This window comes from Globicephala melas, chromosome 5 (genome assembly GCF_963455315.2).
Source record: "Globicephala melas chromosome 5, mGloMel1.2, whole genome shotgun sequence".
Taxonomy (NCBI): Eukaryota; Metazoa; Chordata; class Mammalia; order Artiodactyla; family Delphinidae; genus Globicephala; species Globicephala melas.
The window spans coordinates 123540134-123552199 of NC_083318.1; the positions used below are offsets into that span (position 1 = coordinate 123540134).

Here is a 12066-nt window from a genome sequence, read left to right on the forward strand (position 1 = left end):
GACCTGTGCTCGCACACAGGCTTCTTGGTGGCGGCAGCAGCAGCCTTAGCATCTCCTGCCCGTCTCTGGGGTCTGCGCTTTTAGCCACGGCTCGCGCCCGTGTCTGGAGCTCCTTTAAGGAGCGCTCTTAATCCCCTCTCCTTGTGCACCAGAAAACAAAGAGGGAAGAAAAAGTCTCTTGCCTCTTCGGCAGCTCCAGACCTTTTCCCGGACTCCCTCCCAGCTAGCCGTGGTGCACTAACCCCTTCAGGCTGTGTTCATGCCGCCAACCCCAGTCCTCTCCCTGCGCTCCACCGAAGCCCGAGCCTCAGCTCCCAGCCCCGCCCGCCCCGGCGGGTGAGCAGACAAGCCTCTCGGGCTGGTGAGTGCCGGTCGGCACCGATCCTCTGTGCGGGAATCTCCCCGCTTTGGCCTCTGCACCCCTGTTGCTGTGCTCTCCTTTGTGGCTCCGAAGCCCCCCCCCCCCCGCCACCCGCAGTCTCCGCCCGCGAAGGGGCTTCCTAGTGTGTGGAAACCTTTCCTCCTTCACAGCTCCCTCCCATTGGTGCAGGTCCCGTCCCTATCCTTTTGTCTCTGTTTATTCTTTTTTCTTTTGCTGTACCCAGGTACGTGGGGAGTTTCTTGCCTTTTGGGAGGTCTGAGGTCTTCTGCCAGCGTTTAGTAGATGTTCTGTAGGAGTTGTTCCACGTGTAGATGTATTTCTGGTGTATCTGTGGGGAGGAAGGTGATCTCCGCATCTTACTCTTCCATCATCTTCCCGTCGTCCACCTTTGAAGTTTTTTAATGCTATCAAAATGTTATCTTTTAAATATTTTCATTGTTTAGCTTTCTTTTCTTGGTGTAAAGAAATATAATAGTCTATTAAAGATTTGCTTTACCAATGATTCATACTTCTTGCTAAATAAAATGATCCTACTAATTTATTATTATTTTTAAAAACAATTTCATCACGTGATTTTATGCCATCCGTGAATGGCAGTTTCTTTTTTTCTCAGTTAGTTTCGTCTTTTATATATATATTTTGTGGCTTACTGAATTTGTGCCTCCCAGAACAAGGCTCAAGAATGTTCATAGGAATTAAAAATATCCAGAACCCAACAAGGTAGAATTCACAGAGTGTAGCATTCAATAAAAAAAAAATTACTAGGTATGCAAAGGAGCAGGAAAGTATCAATAGAAAGAGGCCCAGAAGTTATACAGATGACAAAATTAGTGGAAAGTACATTAAACAGTTGTTATAACTATATTCTATATGTTCAAGAAGGTAGAAGAAATATTGAGCATATTAAGTAGAGCAATAGCACAAATAGAAAGGCAGAAATTAAAGTTCTAGAGATGGCAAGTATTGATATAATGTATGAAAAAATGTACACTAGTTAGCAGCAGATTAGTTAGTTCAGACTAAAAAATTAGTTAACCTCAAGACAGTAATAGAAAATGTTAATATCTCAAAGGAAGTACAGTGAGAAAAAAAGACAAAAAAAGAATAAAGTATCAGTGAACTATGGGACAGTTTGAGGTGGCTTAAATGTGTAACTGGAATCCTTGAAAGGAAATAAAGAGTGAGGGGACACAAAAAATAATTTTAAGAAATAAGGCTGAAAATTTCCAAACTTTGGTGAGAGCTAGAACCACATATCCATGAGACTTAACAAACCCATAGCACAAAAGACATCAAGGAAACTATGCCAAGGCAAATTATAATCAAATTGAATAAAATGGTAAAAAAGAAAAAAAATTCTTAAAAGCAGCCAGAGGAAAAGTATACATGACATTAAAAGGGATGAAGTTAAAAATGACTACCTTTCATGTTGGAAGTGATGCAAGTCAGAAGACAGCAGTGCAACATCTTTAAAGTATTGAAAGAAAACAGTTGTCAACCTATAATTCTACTTCAGGCTCAAATATCTTTCAAAAATGAAAACAAACTGAAAAGCTTTTCTAAAAACTTCTATTTATAAAATGAATAAGTCATGGGGATGTAATGTACAGCATGGTTACTATAGTTAATAATACTGTATTGAATATTTGAAAGGTGCTAAGAGAGTAAATCTAAAAAGTTCTCATTTCAAGAAAAAAATCTTTGTGGTGATGGGTGTTAACCTGACATTGTGGTAATCATGTTGTGATATGTATAAGTATCGAATCATTATGTTGCATACCTGAATCTAATGTAATGTTGTAAGTCAATTCTACCTCCATAAAAAAGAAGACCTTTTCATATATATAAAAGCTGAAATATTTATCTGCCGAAGACCTAGTGTGTAAGAAATGTTAAGGGAAGTCCTCTAGGCAGAGAAAAATGTTACCAGGTGGAATCTGGATCTGTATAAAGTAATGCAGAGTATCAAAGGTAACCATGTGGGTAAATATAAAAGGGTTTGTTTGATTTCTCATTTCATTGAAAGCCAAACATTTTACATGTGTTTGATTGCTGACAATTTATCTTTACAGAAAATAGTGGAAGCCAAGAGAGGAACTTCTATTCTGTTATTTTGAAGTTTAGAATTGTCAAAGAAGAGATTCTGGACATTGTTAGACACATACAAGAAATGTAGAAAATCCCTATTCCAAAATGATCAGCAGAAAACAAGAAACATTCCTGAGATCAGAGATTATATGAGTAAGAAGGTTACTCATACAATTATTATAGCCTAACAGGTTGACAGGAAGCCACTCTCACGAGTAAAATTCTGACGGTGCAGTTGGCTACACATTAAACCTTTTAGAGTTCAGATTTTAAAAGGGCATCTTAATGTTTGTGTATATAATTATTCATTCTTTCTCATTTCTGAAGAATGAGAAAGCTTAAGAGAATGCATATATAGAAAAGTTAAAGTAGCTAACAATTCGGGTGGAAAATATAGAAAGAATAGATAGGTAGATAATCTATAGAGAGAATATAAACAGATGTTAAACACTGGGGAAGTTTGAACATACCTGTCAGATCATAAAAGGGCATGTACAAAACATTGGAAATGTGTCCATACTACACACTTGGGAAATAATGATTGGATAAATGAATAGAAGAGAGAGGCATAGAAGTATAATCTAGGAAGTTTAAAGAGAAGAACAATTTATTGTAAAAAATGCTAAAGAAAATTAAAATGACTTTGTATAAGTTTGGTTTGGCAAAAGAATTGCTAAGAAGATACAAGAATCCTGTAGGGGTGGGGTAGATGATATAGGGATAGCAGAGCCATTGAATTACTAAACTGGATTGGACTCTTCTATCAGAGAAAATGATTTTCATCCCAGAAAGTGTGGAACACACGTGCTTCATAGGAAATTGAACACTAATATACCTATGGTGGTAATGTAAGAGTACCCTAGTACTTAAAAAAATTTTTTTAATGAAATGCTTCACAAATTTGCATGTCATCCTTGCACAGGATGATAATATCTGTATTGTTCCAACTTTAGTATATTTGCTATTAAAGTAAGCACCCTAGTACTTTAAATTAGTTAAAAACTTTAGCTGTAGCTGAAATACATCTCATTGTAATGAAAGAACAGCTGTGAAATCATTATCAGTAATCTTTTAGTAATGCTGCAGATTTATAGGCATATCAGAAAAATGGAAACAAATAAAGGTTTTTCTTATTTAAACAAAAATTATTAAAATTTCACAAAGTAAGATTTTCATAAATTCTTATAAAATTTTAAATTGCTGTTAGTAAAGTTGCAGGATATAATTAACATTCAAAAATCAGTGGCATTTTTACACACTAACAACAGCTGTCCAAAAAAGAAATTAAGGAAACAATCCCATTTACAATAGAATGAAAAATACTTAGTAATAAATTTAACCAAGGAAGAGAAAGGTCTGTACACTTGACAACTATAAAACATTGATAAAAAAAATTGAAGAAGGCACAAATAAATGGCAAGATAGCCCATGTTCATGGATTGGAAAAATTAATATTGTGAAAATGTCCATACTACCCAAATGATATACAGATTCAGTGCCATCTCTATCAAAATTCCAATGGCATTTTTCACAGAAATAGAAAAAAATTCTAAAATTTATATGGAACCATAAAAGATCTCAAATAGCCAAAGCAATCTTGAGCAAAAAGAACAGGAGGCCTCACACTACCTGATTTTAAAATACACTACAAAGCTATAGTGATAAAAACAGTTTTGTACTAGCATAAAAACAGACATATAGACCATTGGAACAGAATAGAGAGCCTCAGAAATGCATCCATATATTTTCTTCCAAGAACACTCGATGAAGAAGACAGTCTCTTCAGTAAACTGTGCTGGGAAAACTGGATATCCACATGCAGAAGAATGAAACTGAACTTTTATCACACACTATATAAAAAAATCAAGCCAAGATTAATTAGAGACTTAAATGTAAGACCTGAAACTGTAAAACGATTAGAAGAAAACACAGGGAAAAAGCTTTTTGACACTTATCTAGACAATAAATTCTTTACATATGACCCCAAAAGCACAACTAACAAAAGCAAAAATAAACAAATTGGATTGCATCAGACTATAATAAAAAGCTTCTGTACAGTAAAGGAAACCATCAACAGAGTGAGTGGGAAAAGAATATTTACAAACCATGCATCTGATAAGGCGTTACTATCCAAAATATATAAGAAACTCAAACAGCTCAAGAGCAAGAAAACTAATAGTCTGATTTAAAAATGGACAAAGCATGTGAATGGACATTTCTTAAAAGAAGACATACAAATGGCCAACAGGTATATGAGAAAATGCTCAACATCACTATTGAGGGAATGCAAATAAAAATCACAATGCCGTATCATCTCACATCTGTTAGAATGGGCATTCTCAGACAAGAGATAAGTGTTGGTGAGGATATGGAGAAAAGGAAACCCTTGTGCACTGTTGGTGGGAATGTAAATTGGTACAGCCATTGTGGAAAACAGTATGGAGATTCCTCAAAAAATTAAAAATGAACTACCATATGATCCAGCAATCTGACTTGTGATCATATATCTAAAGGAAATGAAGTCAGTATATTGAAGAGATACCTGCTGTTCCATGTTCATTGCAGCATTATTCACAGTGGCTGAGATGTGAATCAGTGTATGTGTCTATAGAAAGATGAATGGATAAAGAAGATGTGGTGTGTGTGTGTAAACACCCAAACGCCACATACAGGGGAATACTATTCAGCCTTAAAAAAGAAGGAAATCCTGTCATTTGCAACAACAGGGGTGAAGAACACCTGAAGAACATTATGCTAAATCAAATAATGAAATAAGCCGAATGCAGAAAGACAAATACTGCATGATTTCATTTATATATGGAATCTAAAAAAATAGAACTCAAAGAAGCAGAGTAGAATGATGGTTGTCAAGGGTTGAGGGGTGAAGGAAAGGGGGAGATGTTGGTCAAAGGATACAAAGTTTCAATGCAGGATGAATAAGTTCTGGAGATCTAATGTATAGTGTGGTGACTATAGTTAATAATACTGCATTGTATACTTGAAATTTGCTAAGAGAGTATATCTTACATGTTTTCACTACACACATGAGTTAAAACTATCATCAAGCTGAGAAAAAATAATGCAAATTTAGCTATATGATTGAAAGTAATATCTCTCTAAAACACATCATGTCATGGTACTGCCTTTTTTTTTTTTTTTTTTTTGCGTTACGCGGGCCTCTCACTGTTGTGGCCTCTCCCGTTGCGGAGCACAGGCTCCGAACGCGCAGGCTCAGCGGCCATGACTCACGGGCCTAGCCGCTCTGCGGCATGTGGGATCTTCCCGCACCAGGGCACAAACCCACGTCCCCTGCATCGGCAGGTGGACTGTCAACCACTGCGCCACCAGGGAAGCACGGTACTGCCTTTTAATAAGCTCCTTTTGCCTAAAATTCTGTGCCTTCTATCAGGTATAGGAAGAAATTTAAGTCTAAGAACAATGTCCTTTTCATAATCTGTTGTCTACCTAGTTTTCTAAACTCCTATCTTAGCATTGCTATAATTTCCCTTCACTCCAAGCTCAAAAATGCCTTTAAGGGGCTTCCCTTTAAACATATCATGCCACTCCCTTCTGACCTGCAGAGTTTCTGATGAGAAATTAGCTGAAATCTTATGGGAGTTCCCTTGTATGTTATTTGTCATTTTTCCTTTGTTGCTTTTAATATTTTCTTTTTGTCTTTAACTTTTGTTAATTTGATTACTATGTGTCTCAGCCTGTTTCTCCTTGGGCTTATCCTGCCTGGGACTCTCTGCACTTCCTGTACTTGGGTGACTATTTCCTTTCCCATGTTAGGGAAGTTTTTCAGCTATTATCTCTTCAAATATTTTCTCAGGTCCTTTCTCTCGTCTCCTTCTGGGACCCTTATAATGCTAATGTTGGTGCATTTAATGTTGTCCCAGAGGTCTCTTAGACTTTTTTCATTTCTTTTCATACTTCTTTTTTATTCTGTTCTGTGACAGTGATTTCCACCACTTTATCTTCCACGTCACTTGTCCGCTCTTCTGCCTCAGTTATTCTGCTATTTATTCCTTGTAGTGTATTTTTCATTTCACTTATTGTATTGTTCATCTCTATTTGTTTGTTCTTTAGTTCTTTTAGGTCTTTGTTAAACATTTCTTGCATCTTCTTGATCCTTGCCTCCATTCTTTTTCCAGGATCCTGGATCATCTTCACTATCGTTATTCTGAATTCTTTTTTCTGGATGATTGCCTATCTCTAATTCACTTACTTGTTTTTCTTGGGTTTTATCTTGTTATTTCATCTGGGACATATTCCTCTGCCATTTCATTTTGTCTAACTTTCTGTCATTGTGGTTTCTATTCCGTAGGCTGCATGATTGTAGTCTTCTTGCTTCTGCTGTCTGCTCTCTGGTGGATGAGGCTATCTAAGAGGCTTGTGCAAGCTTCCTGATGGGAGGGACTGGTTTTGGGTAGATCTGCATCTTGTCCCTCTCATGGGCAGGGCCATGCTCAGTAAAAATTTAATCTGCTTATCTGATGGGTGGGGCTGTGTTCCCTCTCTTTTGGTTGTTTGGTCTGAGGCAACTCAGCACTTGCGCCTACAGACTGTTTGGTGGGGCTGATTGTGCTCTCTGCGAGTGCTCACACCAGAGTACTTCCCAGAACTGCTGCTGCCAGTGTCTTTGTCCCCGCAGTGAGGCACAGCCCCCCCCACCTCTGCAGGAGACCCTCCAATACTAGCAGGTAGGTCTAGCCCAGTCTCATGGGGTCACTGCTTTTTACCCCTGGGTCCTGGTGAACACAGGACTTTTTGTGCACTCTCCAAGTGTGGAGTTTCTGTTTCCCCCAGCTCTGTGGAAGTCCCACAGTCAAATCCCATTTGCCTTCCAAGCCAGATTCTCTGGGGACTCCTCTTCCCATTGCTGGACCCCCAGGCTGGGAAGCCTGACATGGGGCTCAGGACTTTCACTCCCATGGGAGACCTTCTGTGGTATAATTGTTTTCCGTTTTGTGAGTTGTCAACCGAGCGAGTATGGGATTTGATTTTATCGTGATTGCATCCCTTCTACCATCTCGTTGTGGCTTCTTCTTTGTCTTTGGATGTAGAGTATGTTTTTTGGTAGATTCCAGGCCCTATTCATTATCCATATATTGTTCATATGTCACCCTCCTTGGAAATCTTTCATTGATCACATTTTCTCCCTGCTTCCACCCGACTGTCCCTGCCTTTTTGATGTCATTGTATTTTGCATATCCTCAGATTTCAGTTTAGTGGAATTAATTACTCTATTTTGGTTTAGTATTGTTTTAAGGTACACAGTACAATTTTAAGATGAGAACAAATGGCAACAACAATGGAAACAAAAGAAACTAGAAAAAAGTATGATTAACAATTTTAAGGTAGGAATTGTTATGTAACTAATTTGACATTTGATTTCCTGAATTACTGACACATTAACTCTTTTATGTTTCATTATATGTCAACTTTGTATTTATTGAATTTTTATATTTTTGGACATTAATGCTTTTCAGCTTTCTAATTTTTATTGAAACTTATTTTTTTCAGATATTTGTTTCCTAGGTAAACATTCCTAAAGAAGTTTGTTTTCTATGTTAAAATCTGTTTTTATTCTTCTTCCTTATTAAGAGAGAATTCTCTGGGGTTGTTTTGTATTTCTGCCCATCTTTGTTTATGACTGTCTTTTCAAGGATGATTGTATAGCACATAGCTTTGGAAGATAGAGATAGTGTCTCCTCTCAAGCAGAGGGCAGGCATGCTTACTCTGATTATGAAAGATTCAGGTTCCCTAAGCTCACAGGTTTTCTTCTGAAACAAAGCCCATTGCTTTGTACAAGTATCCATTTTGCTCCATCTGCCTTGCCTTCATTAGGATTGCGGGCAAGGAGGACAGACGCAAGCATGATGACGCTCATGCTCTGAATTATTGTATGAGGAATAAGGTCCTTTGTTTCTGTCTCAGGAATCTCATGTCTTTTGCCAGCATCAGAGAAACTGTGGCAGGTTAACTTGTTAGCTTGAGGTAGATAAAAATCTCAGACTCTTCATAGTTCTTACATCTATATATCCTTAACTTGTAGACCTTTTTTAAAAAATATTTTTTGCTCCCAGAGGCCCCAGAATTACATATGATAGCCTCCCCAAAATAGCACTCTGGTTTCTGTCAATTTAATTTGTTTTCTGTTAAATTCACCAGTTTATTATTGAGATGCAAACATAAGAACAAGTTTAACATGTCCATACACACTCTAAAACATCTTCATTTTTCTAGATTGCTAGATTTTCTAAATTGCTAGATTTAATTTTGAGTATTCTTTTTCTGTCATTAACCTTTGACATATGTTTTTTAACTTTTATAGTGTGATATCTGTCTATCATGTGGTAGAAAACACATAGTGTTAAATTTACCATCTTAACCATGTTTAAGTGTTGATATAAGTATATTTTAAATGCATAATGAATGTTAGTAGTTTTTAGAATACTTGTATATTTTTAAAATGTACTATGAGTTCATTATTCTGAGTAACATTATATTTAGATAAAACAAATTATTAAAATTATGTTTCAAGAAAAAATTTTAAAAAGCCCTCATTATAAATAGTCTTTATTCTCTATTGCAGATATTGAGACAGTATAGCACAGTGATTATGAGTATGATCTCTGGTGGCAGAGTTTGTGAGAATATTTTCTTGCTTTGCACTGACCTTGTGAAATTTATTTGAACTCTTTATGCCTTAGTAATATGGAGATCATAATAGAACATACCTCAAAACATTATTATGAATACTAAATGAATCAGTACATGTAAAATAATTTAAATAGCTTCTGGCACATGGTAAGGACTCAGTAAGTCATGTTATTATTATTGACAATTGAAAACTACCCATAGGTATAACTCAGACACTAGTAGTTTATATAAAATTTGAGAAACTATAATCAAGAGTGAAAGATATACCCTAAAAACATATGAGTTTTAAAAATCCAGTCTGATAAACTTTGTGTTTAACAGTAGTATTAATCCATTTATAGTTAATGTGATTACTGATATATTTGTGCCTATATGAACCGTATTATTTCATATATTCTATCAGCCCACTTGTTTTAGCATTTTTTCTTACCTCACCTTTTTTGAATTAATCAAATATTTTATATTTTTCCATTTCATCTACCTCTATTACATTTTTCTTATGCATTGTTTTACTATTCTTTTAGTAGTTACCATAAAAATTACAATATACATCCTTTACTTTTTGCAGTCCAATTAAAAGGATTACTTTTACCACTTTCCCAATAATGCTAACTTAGAACATTTTAGCTCTGTTTTGCTATCTCCTATTTTTGTTTAATTATTGTCATATATTTTAAGTTTCCTTATATTTAAACTCTTTGAATATTATTGTTTTGTATAGTCAATATTTCTTCACACATTTAACCTTTCTGTTGTGCTTCATTTCTTTCTGCATTTCCATATGGAATCATTTTTCCTCTGCCTGAAAAACTCCCTATGTCATTTTTTATTTTGGGGACAAAGATTTCTATGTTGGTAGTTATTTTCTTTCAGCACTTTAAACATGTTATTCCATTGCTTTAGGCCTTATGTGATTTCTATTGAGAAGTAAGTTGTCATACTTATTGTTTCTCTTTTGAAAGCAATTATTATTATTTGGTCTTTGTATTTTATGTGTCAAGAGTGTGGTTTTCTTTTTTTTATTAATTTTTATTCATTCAACATTGCTTTACAATGTTGTGTTAGTTTCTGCTTTACAGCAAAGTGAATCAGCTATACGTATACATATATCCCCTCTTTTTTCGATTTCCTTCCCATTTAGGTCATCATAGAGCATTGAGTAGAGTTCCCTGTGCTATACAGTATGTTCTCAGTTATCTATTTGATACATAGTAGTGTATATATGTCAATCCCAATCTCCCAATTCACCCCACCCCACCCCTTTCCCTGCTTGGTGTCCATATGTTTGTTCTCTACGTCTATGTCTCTATTTCTGCTTTGCAGATAAGTTCATGTGTACCGTTTTTCTAGATTCCACATAAGTGATATTATACGATATTTATTTTTCTCTTTCTGACTTACTTTACTTGGTATGACAGTCTCTAGGTGCATCCATGTCCCTGCAAATGGCACAATTTTGTTCCTTTTTATGGCTGAGTAATATTCCATTGTATATATGTACCACAACTTCTTTATCCATTCCTCTGTTGATGGACATTTAGGTTGCTTCCATGTCCTGGCTATTGTAAATAGTGCTGCAATGAACATTGGGGTACATGTATATTTTCAAATTATGATTTTCTCTGGGTATATGCCCAGGAGAAGGATTGCTGGGTGATATGGTATGTTTACTTGATTGAGGTTTGCAGAGCCTTTGAATCCCTGGATTGATGTCTTTCATCAATTTTAAACAATTCTTGACTATTATATGTTCATATATTTCTTCTGTTACATTCTGTCCTGCTTGTCTTTCTGGGATGCTAATAAATAAGTATGTTACACCTATGCCCCATACCCCCAACATGTCTTATAAGCCCTCTGTATTATGTCTCCTTTTTCTCTTTGTGCTTCAGTTAGGTATTTTCTACAGAGCTATCTTTCAATTCACAAAATTTTTTTTTCAACTGTTTCAATTGTTATTAAATCATTCTATTGAGTTCTTAATTTCAGATATTCTGTTTTTCAGTTCTAGAGTGGCTATTTCATTATTTCTTATGATTTCCCTTCTCAGGAGGAAGTCTCCATGATTTAAAGCATTTTTTTCAAAAATTTTTCCCCTATGTTTTCTTTTTTTTTACATTAAAAATTGATTATCTATATATTTCTCTGCAGAGAGAGTAGGACATAAGTTATACATGAGCAAAAGTTAGTAAGAGAAAACAATATAAAATCTAGAAAATCAACAAAGCTAAAAGGTGGTTCTTGGAAATTTCTAGTACATTTTATAACTCCTTGGCATAACTGATCAAGAAACAATGAAAGAAGGTACAGACTTCTAATATCAAGAATAAAAAAAGTGTCGACATTACATATCATACAGATATTATCAACACAAAATAATACAAATGTATGATATTTATTTTGAACATTTGATGTAATGGAACAGAAAAATAGAAAAAACTAATTGTACAATATCTATAGTTAGTCTTCTCACATAGAAAATCTAGGATTAGATGACTTGCTATAAGAATTCTACCAACCAATTAAGGAAGAATTTTTGAATCTTAAAGGAATTGTTTGAATATTTCCTTTGAATATTTGAGCAGGAATATTTCCCAACTCAGTTTATGATGCTAGCAAAATTCTAATTCCCAAATCTGACAAATATATTTGAATAAACGGAAAAAAATCCTGTTCCATCTCTTTTACAAGCATAGATACAAAATCCTAAACAAAATATTGCCAACATTAATCAGTGGTTTGTGGAAAGGGAAAAATCACTATCAGTTTGTATTTATTGCAAGAACACATGGTCAGTTTAACGTTTAAATATATGACAAAAAAATTTATTAATATTTGGTTCTTCCTCCCAATGTTGGGACATGCTTATTCATCCCGTCTTTTAAAATAGTTGTCGTAAATTTACATTCCCATATTTCATTATGAATTT

The 12066-nt window shown here is 35.2% G+C and overlaps 1 protein-coding gene and 1 non-coding gene across 3 annotated transcripts in view; one reads left to right on the forward strand and one right to left on the reverse strand.

The window, feature by feature from the left end:
- Positions 1 to 12066, forward strand: part of STPG2 (sperm tail PG-rich repeat containing 2) — a 514734-nt gene that overhangs the window by 111510 nt on the left and 391158 nt on the right. The gene's annotated exons all lie outside the window — the stretch shown is intronic.
- LOC115858196 (U6 spliceosomal RNA) lies at positions 3341 to 3443 on the reverse strand. Its single transcript, XR_004041564.1, has one exon. It is a non-coding gene; the product is annotated as a U6 spliceosomal RNA (small nuclear RNA).